At 38.6% G+C, this 10,916-nt stretch overlaps 1 pseudogene; it reads right to left on the reverse strand.

Moving 5' to 3' along the window:
• Nucleotides 1-2,338: 2,338 nt before the first annotated feature.
• LOC112623471 lies at nucleotides 2,339-4,436 on the reverse strand (annotated as a pseudogene).
• Between the last annotated feature and the right edge of the window lie 6,480 nt (nucleotides 4,437-10,916).

The raw sequence follows: 10,916 nt of genomic DNA on the forward strand, positions 1-10,916 counted from the left end.
TTTACAACATAAGCCCACCCAGTTCTTCCAGGAAGATGTGTTCTAATTTAAGAAGGAAAAAATAAACCAAATGTGTTATTGGAAATTCAAAAGAATTATATGTATCACCAAACTATCTTAATCTTCCTCCCAGTAAAAATATAATACATTCCATAATAAAATACTGTTTAAAAATTCTGAGTAAACGGTCATTCCAAAAAAAGTGCCACACATCATATATTAATTTCTGAACAGCATTACTAACTAGTAGATTCAGCCAGATCCAAAGGTTTCCATTTATTCAGTGTGGTGCACAGTTTTGTAAAGTTCCCTTTTGGCAAAATGTCAGAGCTGTTACTATTCATGAATTAAATTACAACTTTATATCAAACAAAATTGAGCAAAACTAACCACTTGTTTCTTAAAGATATCTTCAAAACACCTTGACTCCCTCGTTGAGCCATATTTTTATGGTCACTTATATGTAACCCCGATATTGGTCATACTGATGTCCTTAACAACTATATAATGGTCTCAACTGGTCTCTCAGCATCATTTCTGGGCCATGTCTCCATAACATAGGCAGGGTGATCTTCTCAAAATGCAACTCTAACCATGTTATTCTCCTCCTCAAATGTCTGCTATGGCCATAACCACAGCGCTGTAGGCTTTAGCCCTGTCTTTTTCTCTGATTCCACCTCAAGGCACTGTGCCTAGCTCTCCAGTACAACTATATTCCCTTCATCCACAGAACCTTTGCATGAGATAGCCCTTCTTCATGAACTTCTTTCTCTCTTCACCCTCTCTCACTACACTCTTCATCTATTTCACTGTTCCTTTAGGGCCAAGCTCACAGGATATTGCCTCAGAGAAGTTTTCCCTGACACCTCATGTTCCATCAACCTTACCCCGTGGCATGCTGTGCTTTGCTAGCACCTATGACAGTTTGGTATGCTGTGCTTTGCTAGCACCTATGACAGTTTCATTAATGACAGTCTCCTCCACAAGCCTATAGAGCTCGGTGAGGCCAGGGCACATGCACCATGCCTGTCAATGTATTGTCTATATCTAGATCAGCACCTGGCATTTAACAGTCCTTCAATTTGTTTGGTTGAATAGATGAAGAAAACCCTAAATAAAATGACATTTGTACAGAAGCTTTCATTTCATCAATGTTCACTCTGAAATTTATACAATTTTAATTTAGGAAGTTAGAATATTTCTACATTTTTTAAAATCTGAAATTAATGCAAATAAAAATGTGGCTTAAGGAAAAATTGTGAAAAGAATTTGTAAGGGGCAGAAGATTACTGAGTGTTCTTCTAATGGAATGCTGGGTTGTTGCATTTTTTTTTCCAGTGACAATTTTTTTTTTCATATTTACAAACAAAATCAACTTCGCCCCAAATAACCCCCAAATTTAAAAAAAAGCAAATTAAATAAAATTTACAGTGAATATACCCAGCAAACATCTATTTCTGCAAATAAACACTGTGTCTGTTACTGTGGTACAAACATTAAACAAACAATATACAAGTGTTCTTGGAGGTGAGGGGAGTTCCAAGTGTTATCTCTGTGGGGTTTGGGAAGACACGACGAGGAAGTGAGAGAATGTGGAAATCAATTTTGTTTATCATAATTCTGTTCATATTTCTGTCCATATAAATACATTCATAAAGACAAAAAAAGGGCCAGGGGCGGTGGCTCATGCCTGTAATCCCAGCACTTTGGGAGGCCGAGGCGGGTGGATCACCTGAGGTCAGGAGTTTGAGTCCAGCCTGAGCAATATTGTGAAACCCCATCTCCACCAAAAATACAAAAAATTAGCCAGGAGTGGTGGCATGCACCTGTGGTCCCAGCTACTCAGGAGGCTAAGGCAGGAGGATCACCTGAGCCCGGGAGGCAAAGGTCACAGTGAGCCCAGATCAGGCCACTACACTCCAGGATGTGTGACAATGAGACTCCATTTCAAAAAAAAAAAAAAAAGGAAAGGGAGCTTGAGATGAGATCTTTAAAAAAAAATTGGAGAATACTTATTCCTGAACAACAACAACAAAAAAAAAAAATAGAAGAGAAAATAAATTAAAATGATATAAGTGGATGGGAAGAAGAGGGAAGCAGAGGGGCCAACCAGGGTAAAAAAGGGGACCCAAAGAAGGGGAGCCTGAAGGAATCCAATGCCAGTGTGGATGTCCATCTGTTTCTGTCTTCATCACTACTGTCTTAGGCTCCAGTTTAGCATCAGTCTCCTTACTTCCTGTCTCCATCCATAGTCTACCAGGATCCTTCAACACCCTCTACCCTGCCCCCACCTCTTCTGGGCTGCTCCCTTCCTCTTCTCCATTTATTGGGATCTGGTTCACTCCAGGATCCTCAGGTCATAGTTCCTTTTGGCCATTCAAAGATTGATGCTATTCAGGGAGTTGTTGAGATGAAGGGAGGCATTTGAGCAGCCAGCGGGTTGGGGAACACAGCCATGATGGTGTACAAGGCAGCAAGGTCCAAGCAGTGGCCATTCTCAGCAGTCCCACCATTGTCGCCTCCACCCTTGCCAGGGAGCCCCTGAGCTGAGTCTTGGCATTGGACATAGCAAGCTGCTTAAAGAGTTTGTCTGCCTCAGTACAGGTGATGCCCTCAGGGAGATCTGTCACCTCCAGCACCTGCCCCAAGACAACATCTGCTGTCTCCATGTCAGAGGAGGCGGATTTGAGTGCTTGTCTGTTGCCCTGGTTTCCATGTCCACTCTGTCCCTGGTGCACTGTGTAAGTTGACTGGCCATGGAGCAAGGGAGGGCAGATGGACAGATTGTACTCTAAAGGCTGGCCTAAGAGGGAGTAGCACCCATCACCCTGTGCTGGACCCCCAGGCCAGGGGAACCATCTGAAGACAAACAAGGGACTGAGTCCTGTGCAGACAGCCACCACTGAAGCTGGTGACAGGAGAGGGTGGTAAAGCCTGGGTAGGAGATGTGTCAGGGCTGCTGCTCATTTGTGTGTTGGCCTGGGGGCTGATATCAGGATTGTACAGGTCTCCAGGCTTCTGGTCCTCGTGGTCCATGCTGTAGTATTTACAGTGACTCCACTGGACCCTGGATGGGTTCTGAGTGGGTTCAGGGTCCATTAGTGAAATTCAGCTGCATGATCACCACAGCTGGTCCAGAAGGTGACACTCCTGACTACTGCTGCGGCATCTGTGGTAGACTGCAGGGAGAGGGAAACTGAAGCATCTGGTACTGCTGAGACCCAGGAGGTTGCAGAAACCCAACAGTAGGGCTTGTATGGTTCTGCTGAGCCAGTGGGATCATGCTGTAGTACACTGGTATGCCCCCTTTTGGGGGGCCTCCTTACCCAGACTGGCTCACAGGGGCCAGCATAAGTTGCTAGAAAGGCCGCTGGACCACATTTTGTGAGGAATTACCCACTGAGACTTGGTAAGAAGGCAGTGGAGGGTACTGAACCACCAGGCCTTGCATCTAGCCCCCCACACTGCTTCTCTGACTGCAGAGCAGGCCCTGGTTCTGTGGCTGCTGGAACCCCTATTATTCCTTGGTAAGCCACCTGCTGCCAGTTAGGCATCATCGGCTATAAACCGGGCTGCTGGGATGGCTGAGCAAGTTTTTGACCACATCGGGATCTGCAGGCCACCAGGTGACAGAAATGTTAATATTGCTGGTTGGAATTAGGATATTGTCCAGGGGTATTAGTAAGAAACCTGGATCTGTTGAGAAGGCTGCATGTAGCCCCAGGGTAGCAGCACTTGCTGAGTAGTTGATGCTTGGCTAGAGGTGGAACAGTTAGAGGTGGGGAGGGGCTGACCCATGGATGCCATGATGAAGTTAGCCTGCTGATGGTGCTGGGAGATGAGTGGGAGCTGGAATAGAGGTGCCGATGAGTCAGTTGCTTTAGTAGAACCTTGGCACCTAGGGCTCATTTGTCCAAAGGAGTTGCTGAGGTCATCTGCCTGTGAGATCATGTTATTATTCAAGGGTGGCTATTGCTGAGGTGTGGGTGGGAGAGCACAGTTTGCTGTTGCTGCTGCTGCTGCTGCTGCTCAAGGAAGAAGGTTTAGGATAGACTGGGATGAGGTGACCTGGTTGCACACTTCTGGGGCATGTAGTGTCACACCTGGCCTGGAGATCCTTCCTGTGTTGCCACCTTTACTGCTGCCAATGTAGTCACCTTGGGTAAAGATAGAGATTCTGCTGAAGCTGCTGGCTTTGGTTACAGAGGGCTGCATGTTCTGGACAGAGCCATCAGCGTTCGTGCTGCTCCAAGGCTGTGGCTCCAAGGGATTTGAGTTCACTGTGCTGTTCCGGCAGCTGCTTGAGGTGCAGCTGAACCTTCTGCAATTCCCCCGATGTCATTTATATATCCTTTCTGGCCAGTCTCTTGGGGGTCAAATATTCTCTCTCAGACCCTTGGATATTTGTCCTCTTTCTCTTCTATTGACTTACTCCTCCTTCCTAAAGCATCACTTTTATTTATAATTAATTTCAGATTTTAAAACATGTAGGAATGTTCTAAGTTCCCATATTAAAACTGTATAAATTTTAGAGTAAGGATTAATGAAATGAAAACTTCTGTATAATGTCATTTCATTTAGGGTTTTCTTCATTCATTCAAAGAAACATATTAAAGGACTGTTACATGCCAGGTGCTGAGCTAGATATAGACAATACAGTGATGGGCACAGTACACACGGCCCTTGTCTTACAGAGCTCTGCAGTCTTGTGGGGGAGACAGTCATTATGTTTGACAGTTTCAGCTATGAAATGGGCAAGCATTGGTAAAATTTAAGGAATATACTCACATGGACAGCTGAGTAGTTAAAAATTAATTCAATCTTTTAAAGCCATAGTATGGGATACATCTTGACTTTTTTATATGTCATTTCTTTGATCAGAATATTCCACCCTAGAGACATAAAAAGATGCCAATTTCTCCAGTGATTACAACAGGATTAATCCTGCTAACCATTTGTTGATCCTACAGGCAAATGATAATAGTACATCTATACTAAAGAATGCTATGCATCTATAAAATAATACAGCAAATCAATAGATGAAGACATTGAAAGACTACCAAGATATTTTACTACGTACAAAAATGTTTTGGGATTATATGTATAGCATATGATATGATATCACTCATTTTAAAACTCCACAAAAGAGAAGTATACATTGATACATACCTACATGCACATATATATAATTAAATACATATGCAAATACATAGAAAAACAGTCTGAAAGGTATTCACCAATTGGTGATAGTTGCTATGTTTGAGAAAGAAACTCAGATTAGAGCATCAGACACTTAGTGCTCAAGATAATCAAATCATTGGTGATATTTGAGTTAAAAATATGACATTGAATTTAAGTACAGCTTATACATTTATAATTTTTAAAAGAGAAAAAGGAAATAAAACAGACAAATTATACCGAAGAGGTAAACTAGTCTTGTAGTGACTACTTTTAGCACCAGCAAGTGAAGGCAACCATAGAAGAAGAAAAATGATTTTATCTCTGACATTTGAACAAATGAAAGGATTCTTGTGCCAGAAAAGAGAATGTGGTCTTCATTAAAGGAGAACTAGGAAGCTATTGCCTAGATACTCTCCCCTCATTCTACAAATGTGGGTAAGAATGCCATTGAAGGACTGAAATGCAGTGCTGCTCTCCCCAAGTCTCCATTGAGCTCGGAGCTCTAAGAGGTACTTTTAGGACCACCTCTGAGGAGTGGCATCTAATATCACCTACCATCTAACTTAGATAGTCAAGAAATGTAGACTATAGTCCATGAATGAAAACTGTACCTTTCCTAAATTTTAGGAACTTTCTTAAGGTTGTCACTTTTATTTTCTCTCACCTGTTCACTTGTGCTAATTCTGAGGAAGAGAAAGAAACCGAGAAATTGGGGAAACCAGTCAATATTAAATGAGAAAAAATTGCCAAGATATTGAATTAGTGACGGCCATTTTATAAAGGAAAGACACGCAAGATATTCAGAGTTCGTTGGAGTGGAGTCAGAATGATAGTTCCCCAAAGAGGTCTCCATCCTAATCCCTGGAAACTGCAAATATATTACTTTATATAGCAATGGGAATTTTGCAGATGTAAAAAAAATCATCCTGGATTACACAGGTGAGAATAATGTAATCACAAGGGTCTTTTTAATGTGTCAGAGAGAACCAGAGAGAGAGAGAAGATTTAAAGATGTTATAATCCTGGCTTTGCAAATGGTGGAATGGGCCATGGGCCAAGATATCACACAGTCTCACCAACACCTTGATTTTAGCCCTGAGAGACATTTTATAGTTCTGACATGAAAAAATATAGAACAAAGAGTTGTGCTGTTTAAGCCACTAAGTTTGTAGGGATCCTAATTTTCTTCCTATCCATTAATTTAAGAGCCTTGTAGGTACTAATGGGCCTTAGAAAAATTTCTTGTCATACTGCTTTATATATTACAGATGAGAAAATTGAGAGCTAAAGAAGTAAGGTGATTTGGCCCTCAGCTATTAACAAAAGAATTAGGACTAAGATGTTCTGATATCTCCAGATGATATGAAAGATGGAAAAAGGAAGAGAAAGTGTTGCTCATTTTCATTTTCTCTAAGATTTTGTGATTGACAAATATAAAAATTGAATAATACCAGGTACATGCTAAGGTTAACCCACACTCTATGCACGGCAAGTGCAACATATTAGTAAAATCTGGGGACTGTTCAATGCAGAGTTAAATTGTCAAGAGAAGATGTATGTAGAGCTAGGTTTTAAAGTAAATTAGAGGTATTCATTTTCTGGTTTTCTCTAAATTTCTCTGTAGTAACTTTAAAAAGGTGCAGTAGTGAAAGATAAAGGCACAAAGATGGGTTCCTTTACATATTAATGGATAACTAACCAAAGACTAATAAAAATTCAATGATCATGCTGATTAGATTATTCTGGATTGTTTATCACTCTGCAGGCAGTGCCCATACCCAGCTTCTATTACAAATTATGCAATTAAATGTAGCTTTGGAAGTTGTATTTGCATCTCTCACAGAATGTCTAATTTGTTCCAATAGTGCAGAAGGATAATGTCTTCAAAGTTCCAAGGATCAAAATAATCATCTGAGGCTTTTTAAATAAACTTTTTTTGTATTGATAACTAACACGCACAAAGCACAAGATAATTAAAAAAATCCTTCTTTGAATGTAGCAAAAGTCAAGAATTATGAATTATAAGGCTTTTGAAATGATAAGTTGATGACATGAACTTGCTTGGGGATGCTCTAAGCCAATACATTTTAGTACTTTTATTTCTGCCACTAAATCTTGACGATTAGACAACATGGAAAAATACGTATTATGCCAAATAGGTACATAAAAATAAAAGTATTGAGAGGCTGTGATGATTTGGATCCTTTTTATATATGCTGGGATCTCTTGAAATTAATGTTTCTTAATCTATAAGTGGAGAGCTCCCAGCTGGTGTGTTTCCCATCTAATTGAAATGCATAAGGATGAGTCAACACAACCTTATTTGTAATTAAATTTTGGATTTAGGTTAAATCCACTTGCTCTTCCTAGCAATAATGCAAATAGAAATATTCACATTTTATGAAATGCTAATTTTTGGACACTGGCAACAAATAATAATACACACAGAAAATACTTAGATTGTTATAATGAAAAAACATTCATCCAAACTGACATGTACTTTGAGATGAGTTAGTTTTGCAATTTCTCAACCTAAAACATTATTTGTGTCATCTAATATAATTCAAAATCCTTCACTAGCCTCTAAGACTGGGAATAAATTCACATGCTTATTACTTCTTAGGCATTTTTTTGATTAATAGTATCTCTTCTAATGTAGATCTACAGACTAACTTAAACAAATGTGGATATTTACAATAAGTAGAGAAAAAAGAAAAGAAATATATCATTTAGTGAAATCCAATACCTTGGGAGATTTTTTTAAAAGCTGAAATTAAAGTATAAAGCTTTTTCATGGTTGTACATAGGCCTTGATCCCAAGCCCCACACTGAGGAGGGTCATTGTGGAGTTTTAGCTTTGAGTTTTAATATCTACCGTAAAACGATCACCCAGGGAAAACAAACTATCCTGAGAGGACTTTTAATAAGACTGTTCAGCTACAGTATTTTGTAAAAGCTCCCAGCATCTTTTATAGAGCCTCTCTAAGGGGAATAAAATGCTGATCACAGATTGTAAATAGAAAGAAGAAGAAATGCACAATTTTCCATTTACCTTGTTTAAAGCCCTTAAAGAGTTAAAATAAGTTTTTATATCTGGCTTCCTTTTTAAAAAATATCTTAACGGTAAATTATGATCAATAACAACAGAATATTGTAAACTATATGCAGGTTTGTTTCTTCCTAATGAGGGGCAGACCAGGCAACAGTCCAGGCATAGCAGTGTAGCCTCAGTCTGGTGGCTTCGCAGTGTCGAGATTCTTCTATCTTACTACTCCATCATCCCCAGACTTCTGCCTACCATGCTGCACCCTCAACATGACCTCAAAAATTGCTGTCTACCCTATCTGTGCTGCTGATCATTAAGGAAATGACACAGGAGTCATTAAGCATCAATTATTTTAATATGGCAGGGGTTGGAGCTTAGTGACAAGGCCATACATAAACATTTTGTAAGCTGGGAAATGAAGTCTTTACTCTGGTTGTCTTTTAATCCACCTAAGTTATCAGGGTGCAGTTAGTTTAGAGAAGAGAAAATACATATTAGGAAAAAATAGCAGATCTTCGCCACATCATCCTAGGAAAATTTTGAATAAATCAATGTAATTCAAAATTATAGATGGGGTTAATTTCCTTAGGAGATATAACTTTTACAAATGGTTTCAAATAAAACAATAAAACATTTTTTAAAGAGTTGATATGTCCATATATGTAGATGTATATACAATAGCCACGCACATGTGTATATATAAATTACATATATTTGTATCAGAATTATGATCTATACTTGTTTTATTCAAAGAACTTTTTATATATAAAGCCTTATGTTGCCATAATTCCTGGAAGATTAAACAAAAAACTCTTAATGACTTTTGCCTCTGAAGAATAGTTTAGAAAAACTTAGCACTGTATGCCCATTTTATTCCATTTGAATTTCTTACATGCACATATTGTTTTTAATTTGAAATAATTGTTCTAAAATTAAAATATCAAATAAAAATGGTATTTTTACTTTCTAAGTCCTTAAAGGGGTCCTTAAAGTCCTTGAAGAACTTTCAAAAACATTGAAAATGGTGACTGTAGGTAAAGAGTAAGGAAAAGGAAAATCCAGCAATTTTGATTAAAAAAAAAATGTTTTATGGTAACTATCTCTAGTAACGGCCACTAACCTTTGGTTTCCGTGTGTGTCTGTTTTGCACTGTTTTTTATTCATCCTGAGTGTGCTTTAAAATCTCATTCTCATCCTTTCTGCTTCCCAAATTGAAATACAGATTTTAATAAACATCTTGAGTTTGGATATTAAAACATATCGAAATATATTTTATGGTCATAAATAATTTTCTTTGCCATTCAAATATTTTATTTTAAAAAATAATACACTGAGTTTATTTCATGTGTATATTTTCATTTTCCCATCATTTCCATGTGTGACCACTGCTTCTACTATGTCCTCCCTAATTTCATTCATACTTAAAATCAAGAAAAGGATAGAGTTCCATCCTTAACAACTAAATAGGCATTTTAGACACTATATTTTTGGCAATGGAACATGGGCAACATTTGTCAAACATGGCAGGGAAAGTTCCCACTCTGTATTATAAAAAGGAAAGCCAAATATCAACTGTTACAAAAATAAAATAAGATGGAAAATTTTAACAAAGTTTAAACTATTTTCTTAAAGAGATTTCCTTATTCAGAGATCTTGAATAGCCTCCTAATCAGTCATACAGAAGCAATTCTTTATACAATTTATGAACATGGTTTTCATTTTGGGAAGAGAACTACCTTTTTCTATTATTGCCAACATTTTTGCTTTAAGGTCTTCTATAGGACTAGGTCTTTTTGGTGTTTTAAGAGTGTTTTCCTCTTTTTTTTTTTTTTTTTTGGAAGGATTCTTGACCTTTTGATCTTGGTTTTAATGATTTTATGTCTTTTTCATTCTGGTTTGATTTTTGTGCATTTTTGGCTGGAATATCTTATATAGATTTCTTCACTGGAGTTTTCTTCAGTTTCCTCATCATCAGAATTGTTGTCATCATCTTCTTCTTCATCAGCAGTATGTTGTACTTTTCTCTGTGGTAACTTGCTACCACTTTCAGGGGCAGATCACTTTTCAGATATACTTAAGAGTTTCATATCCTCCTCCCCTTCATCTTCTGACTCCACATCTTCCTCCACAGCCTAAAAGTGCTGTCTACTAATCTGCACAAGTTCTGAACTGCACTGCAATTCTAAGACCATGGATAATACTATTTCAAAGCTCCCAGGGATACAATATTAAAAATGGCTGTGCAGACATTTTTAATATTGCCAGTGTTGCTTTAATTGAGTTGCCTTTATAATTCATTATCCCTGTTTCGATAACGTTAAATTCATCCCTTGTACCATTCTCTAAACTGACTTTTATTTTGTTTTGAGACGGAGTCTTGCTCTGTCGTCCAGGCTGGCGTGCACTGGCGCGATCTTGGGTTCACCGCAAACTCCGTCTCCCGGGTTCAAGCAATTCTCTGCCTCAGCCTTCCTAGTAGCTGGGACTACAGGCGCCCGCCACCACGCCGGGCTAATTTTTCGTATTTTTAGTAGAGACGAGGTTTCACTGTGTTAGCCAAGATGTAAACTGACCATTCTTAAAGATAACTGGTGCCCAATTTCATCATTATTCATGTTAAAGTGATAATCTGTCAGACTTTAGTTCACAACCAAAAAGATTGTTCTAGCGCTCAGGGGGATCTTGTACA

Source organism: Theropithecus gelada, chromosome 4, assembly GCF_003255815.1.
Source record: "Theropithecus gelada isolate Dixy chromosome 4, Tgel_1.0, whole genome shotgun sequence".
NCBI classification, from domain to species: domain Eukaryota; kingdom Metazoa; phylum Chordata; class Mammalia; order Primates; family Cercopithecidae; genus Theropithecus; species Theropithecus gelada.